Below are 14,419 nucleotides of genomic sequence, written 5' to 3'. Positions count from 1 at the left end.
TGTAATCAATGGCTAGAACAATTCTTGAGATCCTTCTGCTCTACACAACAACATCTCTGGGCAGAATATCTCCCATATGCTGAGTTCTGCTATTACAATACATTACACTCAACTACTAATCAGACACCGTTTTATTCTAACTATGGCTTTCATCCTACATTTCACTTACATCCAACCCAGGACTCTACCTCTCCCACCATTTCTGAGATCTCAGACATCATTTCTTCGAACTTCAAGTGTATTGAGACCTCCATACAGAACGATAAAACCATATACAAGAAATACTATGATAGACATAGAACACCACCACCACAATATATGGTAGGAGATTTGGTTTGGCTCTCCACCAAGAATCTCAGAATGAATTGTCCCTCCAAGAAACTATCACCACTCTATGTTGGTCCTTATCCAATCGAACGCATAATCAATGTCAATGCAGTTCGTCTCACTCTACCTGATACTTTAAAAATCCACCCAACCTTTCATGTGTCCCTGCTTAAGCCATACCATGCTCTGAGGGGATCTTCCAAACATTCCTACGTTCCTCCTGTTCAAATTGATCTGAACCTAGAGTACGAAGTTCGAGCTATACTGGATTCTCGGCTCAGTCATGGGACTCTGCAGTACCTAGTTAGTTGGAAGGGTTATCCTCAGGATGATGACTCCTGGGGACCAGCGACTAACATTTCAGCTCCCAGATTGATCTCTCGTTTCCATCAGAGGAACCCAGAACATCCGGCACCTTGAGCTCCGGTGTCGCTCCTTGAAGGGGGGATCCTGTCAGGACTATTCTTAGAGATTGATTAATACCATCATCAGACCGTCCCTTTAAGGATTCCAATACATCAATTACTCCACCCTATATAAACACCACATTGGCCCTTCCCTCATTGCTTAGTATTGAAGTGAATTCCTCATTCTATTCCTGAGCCAATCCATGTGAACGCTGTTCACACCAACTCTCCCTACTGCTGCAGAATCACCTGTGAACGCTGTTCACACTCAAGTCTCTTTATTGCTGCTGATTCTTTGTGAACGCTGTTCACACTAGAGCCGTAGTAATCCTCAAACCTGCTACAAACTTTCATTTTGTGACAGTCTCTTTCCGGATTTACCCCTCTCCTACCTGCAACTCGGATCTCCGGTCACACTTACAGCTCCGCTCCACTTCTAATCCAGCTCCCCTCTCAAGTTCTACTCTAACGGCTTCCCTTGCGGTGACGTCACACGCCTGCTGCTCTCTGTCTCCGGATCTCCCGCTTCCAGCCTGTGTACTCTCTCACCGCTCCAGACTCAGTAAGTGTGCAGACTTGTCCTAGTTGTCTCCACATAAGTAATTCTGTATTTTCTACTTGCCTTAAAGTTATTTTGTTACCGGATATCTCAGACTAACTCCTCCTGTGGTTTTACCACTTAACAATTGTCCTGGCTTACCCTCATTCTCCAATTGACTTTTGTTGTTCATTCCATTTTATGTTTTCACCCAAGTTCTCCCTCCTATTTCAAGGGGTCATAATTTTTGCTATTTTTTATATTTTGTGCACATACTGTTCCCTTTTTATTATCTTGCATTCCTTGGGAAAACTATAGTACATTACTCCCTGCTGCAATTGTTAGTGCTAATTAGCACAGGTGGCAGCAATAGGGTTAATGTACTTGTGTATCCCTATAACAATTACAGCCTGGTGATACAAGGTAACCACTATTACTACTACACTTACAAGTGTGGTTCCCTGTATCTTTTTGCTACATAAAATTATAAGTATCTTTCTGACTCAGCAGTTGTGGTCCAGCAATTCATTTTGCTATTGTCTGTATTCTCCTAGATACAACTTTGAGCAGTGTGACAGAATACTAAGCCCTTTTTCAACTATGGACCCAGCTGAGATCAATAACCAGATGCAAGCTTTAATTCAAAGGGTTGACCTTTTAACTGCTGGGTTAAATACCCTAAAAGCAGAAAATGATTCACTTAAAGCCTATATCAGAGACGTAGTGGATAAAAGAATCCCTCTTACAGAACCCCAGGTTAGCCCCCCAGAAAAGTTCTATGGTGACAGGACCCTCTATAGGGAGTTTAAAAATGCCTGTCTGTTAATGTTCGCCCTCAAGCCACAAACCTACCCTAATGACAGGGTTAGAGTACTCACTACTATATCATATCTTAGAGGTGAGCCACGTACCTGGGCTAATACTTATTTTGAGGGTAACGAAGAGATATTGAATTCTCTAGAGAATTTTTTCACAGCAATGGGCCAACTTTATGAAGATCCATATAAGCAGCTTACTGCTGAAAATGCTATGCGGGCTCTTAAACAAAAAAAGAGAGTGGTAGAGGACTATATCACAGAACTCAAGAAGTGGGCAAAGGATTCCCAGTGGAACAACCTTTCGCTCAGGAATCAATTCAGATTAGGGCTCTCAGATGGTATTAAGGATGAGCTATCAAGATCAGAGCTCCCCAATACTCTAGAAGAGTTGATGACACTCAGCATAACTATAGATAGACGTCTTAGGGAGAGACACCAGGAAAGGTCCAGTCATGACCCTATCTCAAAAAAGCTTGGTACCAGTACACATGTTCAATCATCCAGCAAAAGTTCTACTGAACCCATGGATATTGGATTCGTAAAAGGGCCTCTATCGCCCCAAGAAAAACTTAGAAGACGTACTAACAACTTATGTTTATACTGCGCATCTGAGGACCATACAGTCAAGGAATGTCCTTCCCTCTTGAGACAAAATAAGGGTAAGAACCTTTCTCATTCCTTCTGTTGTAACACCCAGCACAGTTTGTCCTCCTATCTAAAATTGCTCCTTCTTTTGCAGTGGGATCAGTTGCGTCTAGCCGCCTCCGCGATAATTGACTCCGGAGCCACAGCTTCCTATATTGATAAAGATTTCTGCACTACCAATAAAATACCACTAATGAAAAAAAACTCTCCTGTCTTTTTAAGAGGTATAGATGGGAAAACCATAACCACTGGGCCCGTAGAATACCATACTATCCCTCTACTGGTAACCTGTTCTGACCACCATAAGGAATACTTATCATTTGACGTTATTTGTTCTCCTGTTTCACCTATAGTTTTAGGCATTCAATGGTTACATACACATAACCCACATATTGATTGGAATACATCAACACTTACATATAATTCTCCTTACTGTGTAAACACTTGTCTCCCTGATACTATTCTTCAGACTTCTGCAGTGCCTGATCATAGTGATATACCTGAGGTTTATAGAGATTTTACAGATGTCTTTAGTAAAAAGGAGGCTGACAGTCTTCCTCCTCATAGGAAGTACGATTGTCCCATAGAGATCTATCCAGGTTCAGAGATCCCCTTCGGACACATATTTCCACTATCAAATTCAGAATTAGAACACCTCAAAACTTATCTGGATGAGAATTTGAAAAAAGGCTTTATCCGACCTTCCACCTCTCCGGCTGGAGCAGGTATATTTTTTGTTAAAAATAAAGATGGGACTCTTAGACCCATAATTGACTATCGTCAATTAATCAAGATCACAGTGAAGAATCGCTACCCCCTACCTCTTATCCCAGAGCTCATTGAGAGACTCGAAGGGGCTAGATTCTTCACGAAGTTAGATCTAAGGGGAGCATACAATCTGGTCCGTATAAGATCTGGCGACGAATGGCTGACGGCGTTTCACACTCGGTACGGCCTCTTTGAATACGTCGTCATGCCATTCGGGTTGTGTAATGCCCCTGCTACCTTCCAGCATCTGATAAACGACCTGTTTAGAGAAGTCCTAGACGTATATATCGTTATTTACTTGGATGATATCCTTATATATTCTAAGACCTATGAACAGCATGTAAATCATGTAAGACAAGTTTTATCCAGGCTAAGAAGTAACTACTTGTATGTCAAAGCTGAGAAATGCATTTTCAATTCACAATCTATTTCATTCCTGGGTTATGAAATTTCTCCTTCTGGGATTCGTATGGAGGATAATAAAATTACGGCAATATTAAATTGGCCTACACCAAAGTCGAAACGTCAGGTACAGTGTTTTATGGGGTTTGCTAACTTCTATCGTAAATTTATAAGAAATTTTTCTAAGTTAGCAATACCTTTAACCAGACTCACTAAAGCCAATATACCTTTTAAATGGACAGCTGAGTCACAGGAAGCTTTTGATTTCTTCAAACAGAAATTCCCTAGTGCACCTATTCTGCATTTCCCAGACCCTAAACTCCAATATATTTTAGAGGTCGACGCCTCCAATTATGCGATAGGAGCAGTTCTATCACAAAGAGTCGCCATAACAAAACCTTTACACCCCGTAGCCTTCTATTCACAAACCCTAAACACTGCTGAACAAAACTACCCCATAGGGGAGAAGGAACTCCTCGCCATAAAAAAAAACCAGAAGGCGGATGCTCTCTCACGAATGCCTGAAGAACCGATAACTCCTCCTCTACAACAAACTGTTATTCCTTCTCAGAACTTTCTTTGTTTCACTTTTGATACATTACCTCTTCTCCTGAAGGAACAGCAAACCGATCAGACTAAACCACTTCCCCTCTTGCAACGCAACTCAGAGGGTTGCTACTGTTTCCACAACCGTCTATATATTCCACCATCCCTCAGAAGATCTCTACTTGAGGCAGTACACGATTCTCCTCTTGTTGGACACCCTGGTATTGCTAAAACTCAAGAATTAGCCAAGAGGAACTACTGGTGGCCAAAGATGAGTAGTGATATTACACAGCATGTCTTAACATGTCCTATTTGTACTACTTCCAAGAGGAAGAAACAACCTCCCTATGGTCTTTTACTTCCACTACCTACTCCCAAAAGACCCTGGTCTGAAATTGCCCTAGACTTCATAGTTGATTTACCACTATCCGCAAAGAACAACACTATCCTTGTCGTGGTAGACCTATTCACCAAAATGTGTCATTTCATCCCATTCAGCAAGTTGCCAACTTCTCTCGAGACTGTTCAGCTCCTCATCACTCACGTTATCAAACTTCATGGTTTACCCCAAACTATACTAAGTGACCGAGGAACTCAATTCTCCAGCAAATTATGGATGGAATTCTGCAGGCTATTCCACATTGATAGAAGACTGACCACTGCATACCACCTACAGTCAAATGGACAAACGGAACGTTGTAATCAATGGCTAGAACAATTCTTGAGATCCTTCTGCTCTACACAACAACATCTCTGGGCAGAATATCTCCCATATGCTGAGTTCTGCTATTACAATACATTACACTCAACTACTAATCAGACACCGTTTTATTCTAACTATGGCTTTCATCCTACATTTCACTTACATCCAACCCAGGACTCTACCTCTCCCACCATTTCTGAGATCTCAGACATCATTTCTTCGAACTTCAAGTGTATTGAGACCTCCATACAGAACGATAAAACCATATACAAGAAATACTATGATAGACATAGAACACCACCACCACAATATATGGTAGGAGATTTGGTTTGGCTCTCCACCAAGAATCTCAGAATGAATTGTCCCTCCAAGAAACTATCACCACTCTATGTTGGTCCTTATCCAATCGAACGCATAATCAATGTCAATGCAGTTCGTCTCACTCTACCTGATACTTTAAAAATCCACCCAACCTTTCATGTGTCCCTGCTTAAGCCATACCATGCTCTGAGGGGATCTTCCAAACATTCCTACGTTCCTCCTGTTCAAATTGATCTGAACCTAGAGTACGAAGTTCGAGCTATACTGGATTCTCGGCTCAGTCATGGGACTCTGCAGTACCTAGTTAGTTGGAAGGGTTATCCTCAGGATGATGACTCCTGGGGACCAGCGACTAACATTTCAGCTCCCAGATTGATCTCTCGTTTCCATCAGAGGAACCCAGAACATCCGGCACCTTGAGCTCCGGTGTCGCTCCTTGAAGGGGGGATCCTGTCAGGACTATTCTTAGAGATTGATTAATACCATCATCAGACCGTCCCTTTAAGGATTCCAATACATCAATTACTCCACCCTATATAAACACCACATTGGCCCTTCCCTCATTGCTTAGTATTGAAGTGAATTCCTCATTCTATTCCTGAGCCAATCCATGTGAACGCTGTTCACACCAACTCTCCCTACTGCTGCAGAATCACCTGTGAACGCTGTTCACACTCAAGTCTCTTTATTGCTGCTGATTCTTTGTGAACGCTGTTCACACTAGAGCCGTAGTAATCCTCAAACCTGCTACAAACTTTCATTTTGTGACAGTCTCTTTCCGGATTTGCCCCTCTCCTACCTGCAACTCGGATCTCCGGTCACACTTACAGCTCCGCTCCACTTCTAATCCAGCTTCCCTCTCAAGTTCTACTCTAACGGCTTCCCTTGCGGTGACGTCACACGCCTGCTGCTTTCTGTCTCCGGATCTCCCGCTTCCAGCCTGTGTACTCTCTCACCGCTCCAGACTCAGTAAGTGTGCAGACTTGTCCTAGTTGTCTCCACATAAGTAATTCTGTATTTTCTACTTGCCTTAAAGTTATTTTGTTACCGGATATCTCAGACTAACTCCTCCTGTGGTTTTACCACTTAACAATTGTCCTGGCTTACCCTCATTCTCCAATTGACTTTTGTTGTTCATTCCTTTTTATGTTTTCACCCAAGTTCTCCCTCCTATTTCAAGGGGTCATAATTTTTGCTATTTTTTATATTTTGTGCACATACTGTTCCATTTTTATTATCTTGCATTCTTTGGGAAAACTATAGTACATTACTCCCTGCTGCAATTGTTAGTGCTAATTAGCACAGGTGGCAGCAATAGGGTTAATGTACTTGTGTATCCCTATAACAATTACAGCCTGGTGATACAAGGTAACCACTATTACTACTACACTTACAAGTGTGGTTCCCTGTATCTTTTTGCTACATAAAATTATAAGTATCTTTCTGACAGCAGTTGTGGTCCAGCAATTCATTTTGCTATTGTCTGTATTCTCCTAGATACAACTTTGAGCAGTGTGACAGTAATAAAGGGATTATCTATCTTTTTAAACAAAAAAACATTCTGGAATAGACTGTCCCTTTAACAGTCCAATTCCCCCCCAATCACTTATAAGGCATCTCTTATTACAATAGAAAGATGCAACGAAAATGTGATTCTCACGCAAACCCACTCCCTCACCTTGTCACTTTTTAATAGATAAAACTTGAGCCTCTCTAGGCTTCCCCTTCGGCAATATAAAGAATATAAAAAAGGACATTGCTTGTTCACTTCACAAACCTTCCATTTCTTTCAAGAATCTGTCTCAAATATTATTTTTATTATTATTATTATTATTATTATCATTTATTTATATAGCGCCACAAAATTCTGTTCTGCTGATCACCCTCTATTCAGGCAATATTTTCTGCTCCTCTTCTCTTATTCCTATTGTGTTCAGTTATCTTCCGAAGCTCGAGAAGAGCTCTTTTGGTGGAGATGTGGTTCCTTGATTACTGACTTCCAAAGAGAAAACCTATCATGTCAACTGTTTGGAATTGTAAGCAGGTTGTTTTGCGAAATCGTTTTACCCTATTTCGATACTTCTCGGAATGGACAACATTTCTGCCATTCAATAAATCAATCGTCTGGGGGGAACCAAATCTTAAGATTTATATATTATTTCAAGAGATTGTATCAATCAATGCATAGACAGAAATATTTTGTTCAGAGCAGAATACTTACTGTGTTTATCCAATCAAGCATTGCATTATATGAACTGAACTGAAAGGTGCTTCAATAAAATGTTTATAAAGATGTTTAAAAAAAAAGGAGGATGATGTGTATTAATTGCTGATTGTATTGGAGGGCTCAGCAGTGGCCCAGAGATTCACATGCATCAATTCACAAAAGTAAGGTGCTGGTGTTTGGTTTTATGGAATGGGATCCAGATTCCTGAGAGATTCCTGTGATTGAAAAATGGATCCTCAGATTTTCCAAAAAAATCTTTAACTTTCCCCAAGGTCCCTTTTCTCTTTACATCTTGCTTCAACTGTCATGTTCCTTCCTTTATTAATATGTGCCCAGATCAGATGGCCTTAGTTGTTGATGTGCTTCTTCAACCTTGGCCAAGTTGGCCCCTTCATGGGAGTTATGCCTTTCCTCCCTTTATACTGATCCCCTTACTCACTTCCAAAGTTCACCTGGAAAAAAATCCTTTCTTTTGATAACCCCCTTTTGGTTGACTCAGCCTTGGTTTCTGTCTCTTTTAGATATCTAGTACTTTTCAATCTACCTTAATATTTCTCCTTCCTTACTTTTAGATCCCGATGGGAATCTTCATGATCAATACTTCAAGGAACCCTTCATTTCATCTCTTGGATGATTTCATGAGACCTTGGGCTATAGACATACTTTTTTATCCTCCAAGAATCGGGAACCTGGAACACGAAAATCTTATTCTTCAACCAGAGCAAAATTACTTTGTTGAGTGTTTAGCACCTCTAATAGATATTTTAAATTATTTTTCTATTTTTTCAATTCAGGCCTTGCTTATCATTCATTTATGCTATGCTCCGGTTGGACTCAAGTTGGGTTAATTGTTTTCCTGTAGGAGGTCATCCTCAAGTTTGCAGGATTATAAAATCCATTAGAATCCTGTGTCCCCCTTCTCGATATTCTCAATTTTGGGATGTAGATCTTATCACCCACTTTAGAAATTGGCAAAATAATCCTGACCTTACTCTAAAACAATTGCCTGCTAAATTAGCAGCTTAATTATGTTTGTTAACTTTCCAAAATATTTCAGATGTCAAGGCAATAGACTTTAATTCAAAATGTTTTACCCCTGAAGGCGTAATCTTTTATTTGTCTCATAGAAATACGTTTTCTTCTCCCCTTTTCTATCCGTATTACCCTCAAACTTCTAATATAGAAATATAGATTTCTGCTTGCTGCTTTGGAAAAGCTAATTTCAGCGTTAAATCAAACTTCATTAAAATTATGGTGGAGATAAAAGTTTGAGATTAAAATCCTTCATGTCTCAAAAGTAAATCAATACAATTTTTTGTATAGGAAATTAGCACATCCAGGCAAGTTCCCAGCTTGTTTTTCCCCAGTAATACTCCATGTACACTGTTACCAATGCACAAGAGGATTCTGGGTAAGATATGCAAATTAAATATGCAAAATCTCAGATTTTTTGCTTCAAATACTGTTTTAACACAACGATCCCTTAATAGGGTTATTTGCAGCAATACAGAAACCACTGCTAGAAAGCCTGTTTTGTTCTTGTTAGAACTCTTAAGGGGCAAACCTCCTATTCCGTCTTAAATTAATCTACACTTACTCAAAATAAATACACAACACATATGTACGTGGGAAAAGACCGGTCACGGTCGCATTTATTAACCTAACCTTTATCACGGCTAAATGCCGCATCAGGCAACTTTCGGGGGACCGAGCCGACCGCCAGCTAGGGTATTCAATTCCAGCCCGAGAAGGCACCCACACCTGGTGAGTCGTAAAAACACGCCAATCCGTGGTGGAAACTAAAATTACAAGACTTGGACTTACCGGGCTGGCTCACATAAACCTACCCGGGCCGAGTCTGACTAAGCCCTCACATTACACTAATATGCCGCATCTCCTCTCTCCGGGATGGGCGGGTGGGAAAGTTCTTCTTGAAGTCTGTGCACTGGAACAAAGAGGCCGGATCTACTGCAACAAGAACCTTTAAAGGTGAGTAGAAACCCCCGCCCCTTCAATTGCAACATTGTTTTACCTAGAACCATCAAGACTTCAAGTCCCTTGCCCCTTAATTTTGCTACAGGCCCACTAGAGGGCCCTCCACTTCCATAAGGGGAAAACCTCCTATTCCGTCTTAAATTAATCTAGACTTACTCAAAATAAATACACAACACATATGTACGTGGGAAAAGACCGGTCACGGTCGCATTTATTAACCTAACCTTTATCACGGCTAAATGCCGCATCAGGCAACTTTCAATTTTTCAACTTGTAACAAGGTCAGCAAAAATTGGTGGCGGCATCTACTCCTTATCCTAACCCCTACTGACAGCCGGCCCGGACCCCCCAATCGGGGGACTGCAGCGCAGCACGGGTTGCTTGCGCCCAAAATGGCAGAGAGAGATAGTTGCAGAACTGTAGAGATCTTCAACCAAAGATTAGTAAGGGGGAGGATCCCCCAGGCCGGCACCCGGCAGGCATCCCTCCCCCATCCAAGGGTGTCACTCAAATCTCTCTCTACCCGCTTCGGGGGACCGAGCCGACCGCCACAAGAGAACAGCTCCCTGCCCTCTTGCCGCCACCACACAAAACACAACCAGCATTAACTCAATAACTTAAATTAACCATGTAACACTGTCCATAGAACAAAACTTTTCTTAAAACTTTTATAAAACTGATAGCAAACTCCTTCTAATGTCTGCCAGAAAAATGTCAATCCCAGCATCCGCCAGGTGAACTCCGTCTGGACTGTATAAATCCTTCTTGTCGGCTGTAATTGAGTCATGCCTAATTACAAAGCCGCCCAATGCCGTGACCGCTCTCCCTACTTCCCGGTTGACTTTTTTCTTAACATTATATGCCGCCCTTTGTGTCACAATATGTCTCCAGCGCAGCCGTGCAACCACGTTGGACCACCCTACTTGCACACCTTGGAGCCAAGCATACACCCATCATAAATCAGACACCATCTTTCTGATCAAATCCAACACCGGGACAGCACCCAAGTCATTGCCTCCCACATGCAAAATTACAATCTGAGGCTTCCCCCACCTCCTGTGAGCATCCTGGAGGAGGGCTGGCAACTCATCCCAAGCCAATCCCCTGCGACCCAACCAACGCACATTGGCCCTTGACCACGGAATTCCCAGCTGCTGCCCTTCTGGTAACCTCAACTCCCTGATGGCCGCCCAATGAATAAATGAGTGGCCCACTATCCAAACGCGTGATGGAGGGGTATTCCTGCCTGAAAGGACATGATATAAATGCTGAGCAACACTCATACAGATCCACCACCCCTTCAGACCTAAGAAGCCCGAGAGAGCTCCCTTCTCACCCCTCCCACCCCCCGAAAGCCCTTCTGACTAGCGTTGAGTGACCTGTCCTCCTGTTTTCTGATCCTACCCCCGTGAAACCTTCACCGGCCGAATATACAACTTATACCTGCCCGACTTCCAGCACCCCAGCCGCTGAATTTCCGTGCCTGAAGACCCGCACGCAACAGCCGACGTTGCAGCCCCAATTCTAAATGAATGAGACCCTATATTAGCAGGATCCAACCCAGCCGCCCTCGCCGCTCTCGCCAGAACCCTGCGGAACTGGAAGGCAGAAAGGATGACCCATCCTCATGCACGAGTAGCTGCAGTGGACCCGCCAGACGCACTGTGCAAAACTTTTCGAAGTTCCACACTGGGCAACAATCCTCCTCCGCTGACCTGCCCAAACATAACCATGCTCCTTTTCCTGCTTGGTCCGTTTTAGACCTAGGAATGAGCAACATAAGGCCATTCTCTGCCGACCGTACATTTTTCCACAGAATACCGCCAGCGTCCCCAGAACACGACGACGCCATTAACTCCCCAATCCTAAGGGCCCCCGCAAACGCCAACACAAATGCCGCACGAAACAGCAAAACTTCGAACTCAGAGGAGCATATCTCCCCCAAGCATCCCATCAACGCCCGCAGACGAGAAGGCGTGATGGGCTCCCTGTGGTCAAGAGGGCGAGGGTAAACACGACCCCATCCCTTCAGTACTTGCCTAACAAGGAATGACCCCGAAAAATCTGGAATACCAAACGTTCTATTAAAGTACGCCATTGCAGCCAACCTACTTTGAGCAGCCAATCTAGAGGTCCCTTCTTTCCGCAAACTCGCCAGCCACTCTAAGACCTGTACCTGCGATGCCTTGTGCACCTCAAACCCTTGATTAACAGCAAAACGTTCCCACACCCTCCAGTGACTCACATAGGTTGTCCATGTCTTTGGCGCCACTGAAGCACGAATCAAAGGGATAATTGTTTCCCAGCCTCTGCCATCTGCCAAAGAAAAGGAGGGCATGTCAAGCCATTCTGCTCTACCTGAGGGGCGGCCTGCCTAAATAATTCCCAATTAAACCTAGACAATGCGTCCGCAACCACATTATGGACGCCTGGGACGTGACGGGCCACGAAGCAAATGTTAAGCTGCAAGCAGCGCAACACCAAGTGCCGAAGGTAGGTGACTACCCTAGGGGAAGACGCCGATACCCTGTTGATGGCGTAGACAACGCTCATGTTATCTGACCAAAAGACTACAGATTTGTTGGCCAGCGCTGGTCCCCACAGCTCAACTGCTACCACAATAGGAAACAGCTCCAACAGCGTCAGATTCCTGTTAAGGCCAGCTGCAACCCATTCCCTAGGCCAAGGAGCGGCGCTCCACGACCCATTCAGGTAAGCCCCGTAGCCGTGGCTGCCTGCTGCGTCTGTAAACAGATGCAACGCCTGATTTGACTTGGGCTTTTCCTGCCAAATACAGACGCCATTAAACTGACTCAGAAATTCTTCCCAAACTTCTAAGTCATCCCTCATGGCTTGCGACACTTTAAAACGACGCGCCCCGTCGCGTGGCCCCCGTAATTGCTCTTCCAACCGTCTGTTAAAAACCCTACCCATGGGAATAGCCCTACCGGCAAAATTCAGCATTCCAAGTAAGGATTGCAGATCTTTTTTGGACACCCAAGTTGCCCTTTTCACGGCCCCCACGGCCCCCAACATGCGCACCACTTTGTCACCTGGGAGCCGACATACCTCAGCCACTGTATCAATTTCTATACCTAGAAATGTGAGACAAGTGCACGGCCCCTGCGTCTTATCTGACGCCAATGGGACACCAAACCTGCCCATCATGTCATGCATAACGTCCATTAGGACCCTACATTCCGATGTGTCCGCACGCCCCACCAGAAGAAAGTCATCCAAGTAGTGGGCCACGGCCCCACCACCCGACGCCTTCCGGATAACCCAGTGAAGAAACGTACTGAAACTCTCAAATAGGGCACATGACAACGAGCAACCCATGGGCAAGCAACGATCAACATAAAATTCCCCTTCAAATTTCATGCCCATCAGCCTAAAGGCCAACGGGTGCAAAGGGAGAAGCCGAAACGCTGACTCAATGTCCAGCTTAGACATCAAAGCCGCATGTCCCCTGTCTCTGACCAGTGCCAATGCCTCGTCAAAGGACTGGTAGTGCACCGAACTAAGCTCGGTGTCAATGGCATCATTCACAGATGCCCCTTTGGGGTAAGACAAGCGGTGTATGAGCCGAAACTTGCCTGAATCCTTCTTTGGGACAACCCCCAACGGAGACACCACCAGGTCCGGAAGAGGCTTAGTCCCGAATGGGCCCGCAACTCTCCCCAAGGACAATTCTTTAGCTAACTTCTCCCTAACCACCCCTGGAAACTCATAGGCTGATTTCAGATTCCTATGCAACGAGGAACCCACCACCCGGCCCGAGGAGGAGTTAGGCTACTCCCCTGTCTGGGTACTGTGCCAGCCACATGGCCATGGCCTCAAGCCTAAGAGGCGTTGGGGCCCTTGTTACCAGGGGCCCCTTTTTGGAACTGTTTGTCTCCGCCAGCCTCTCTCTTCTTGTTGCAATCAAATCCTGGGTGTGGGCCGCTGCAGAACTTGCAGATGTGACAAAAGGAGCAACTTGCCCCCCTGTCACACTGCTTGTCCTGAAATTTCCAGCATTCCCGTCCACGTCTCTTTGGACGCGGGGTGCCAGGCCGCCCAGGACCTGTCCGCAGGCCTGTTGTCTGGCCCGCTTGCCCTTCCAACCCCAGTTTGGACCACAGGTATAAATCCTGCGTCCCAAAGTGGAGCATAGGGTTCCCTACCATTTTCCTACGAAAGGCCATGTCATATTCGCGCCACGCCCCTTCCCTGAATCTGGCATGGACATCGTCGATAGTGTCTTCATATTTAAACAGGTTATGCCCTTGTGTCTGCCACTTATCCAAATAGCAGGTTGCGAGGACTCTGAAGCACCTCTGCCATTCTTCATATGTTTCTGGCCTTTGGACCTTCTTAGGACCCGTGCCATCCGCTGCCCGCTCTTTAGCGCGACATGCCTCAGGTGAAAGTTCAAAGATGTTCACGTAGCGACCATCTTGAATCCTTTTCACCACCTTCGCCTTGAGGTGCCCATAAAGGGAGTGAACCAAGCACGGGTAAGTATCACCCTGCGAGGCCACTCTCCTTGTCACTGGCACCCCCAAAGGGGGCTGCAAAACCGCACCCACCCCGGGGACAAACGGAACCAACGCCGAACCCGACGCTTGCGCAGCCTGGTTCTTCACCTGCGCTGCTACTAGTTTCTTAATCATTTTAAACATCTCCTTCTGGCCCTTACCCACTAGCCCTAGGTCCCCATCGCTATCTGAACCTGACTCA

The sequence above is a fragment of the Bombina bombina genome, chromosome 1, assembly GCF_027579735.1.
Source record: "Bombina bombina isolate aBomBom1 chromosome 1, aBomBom1.pri, whole genome shotgun sequence".
NCBI classification, from domain to species: Eukaryota; Metazoa; Chordata; class Amphibia; order Anura; family Bombinatoridae; genus Bombina; species Bombina bombina.
This window is presented reverse-complemented; position numbering follows the sequence as displayed.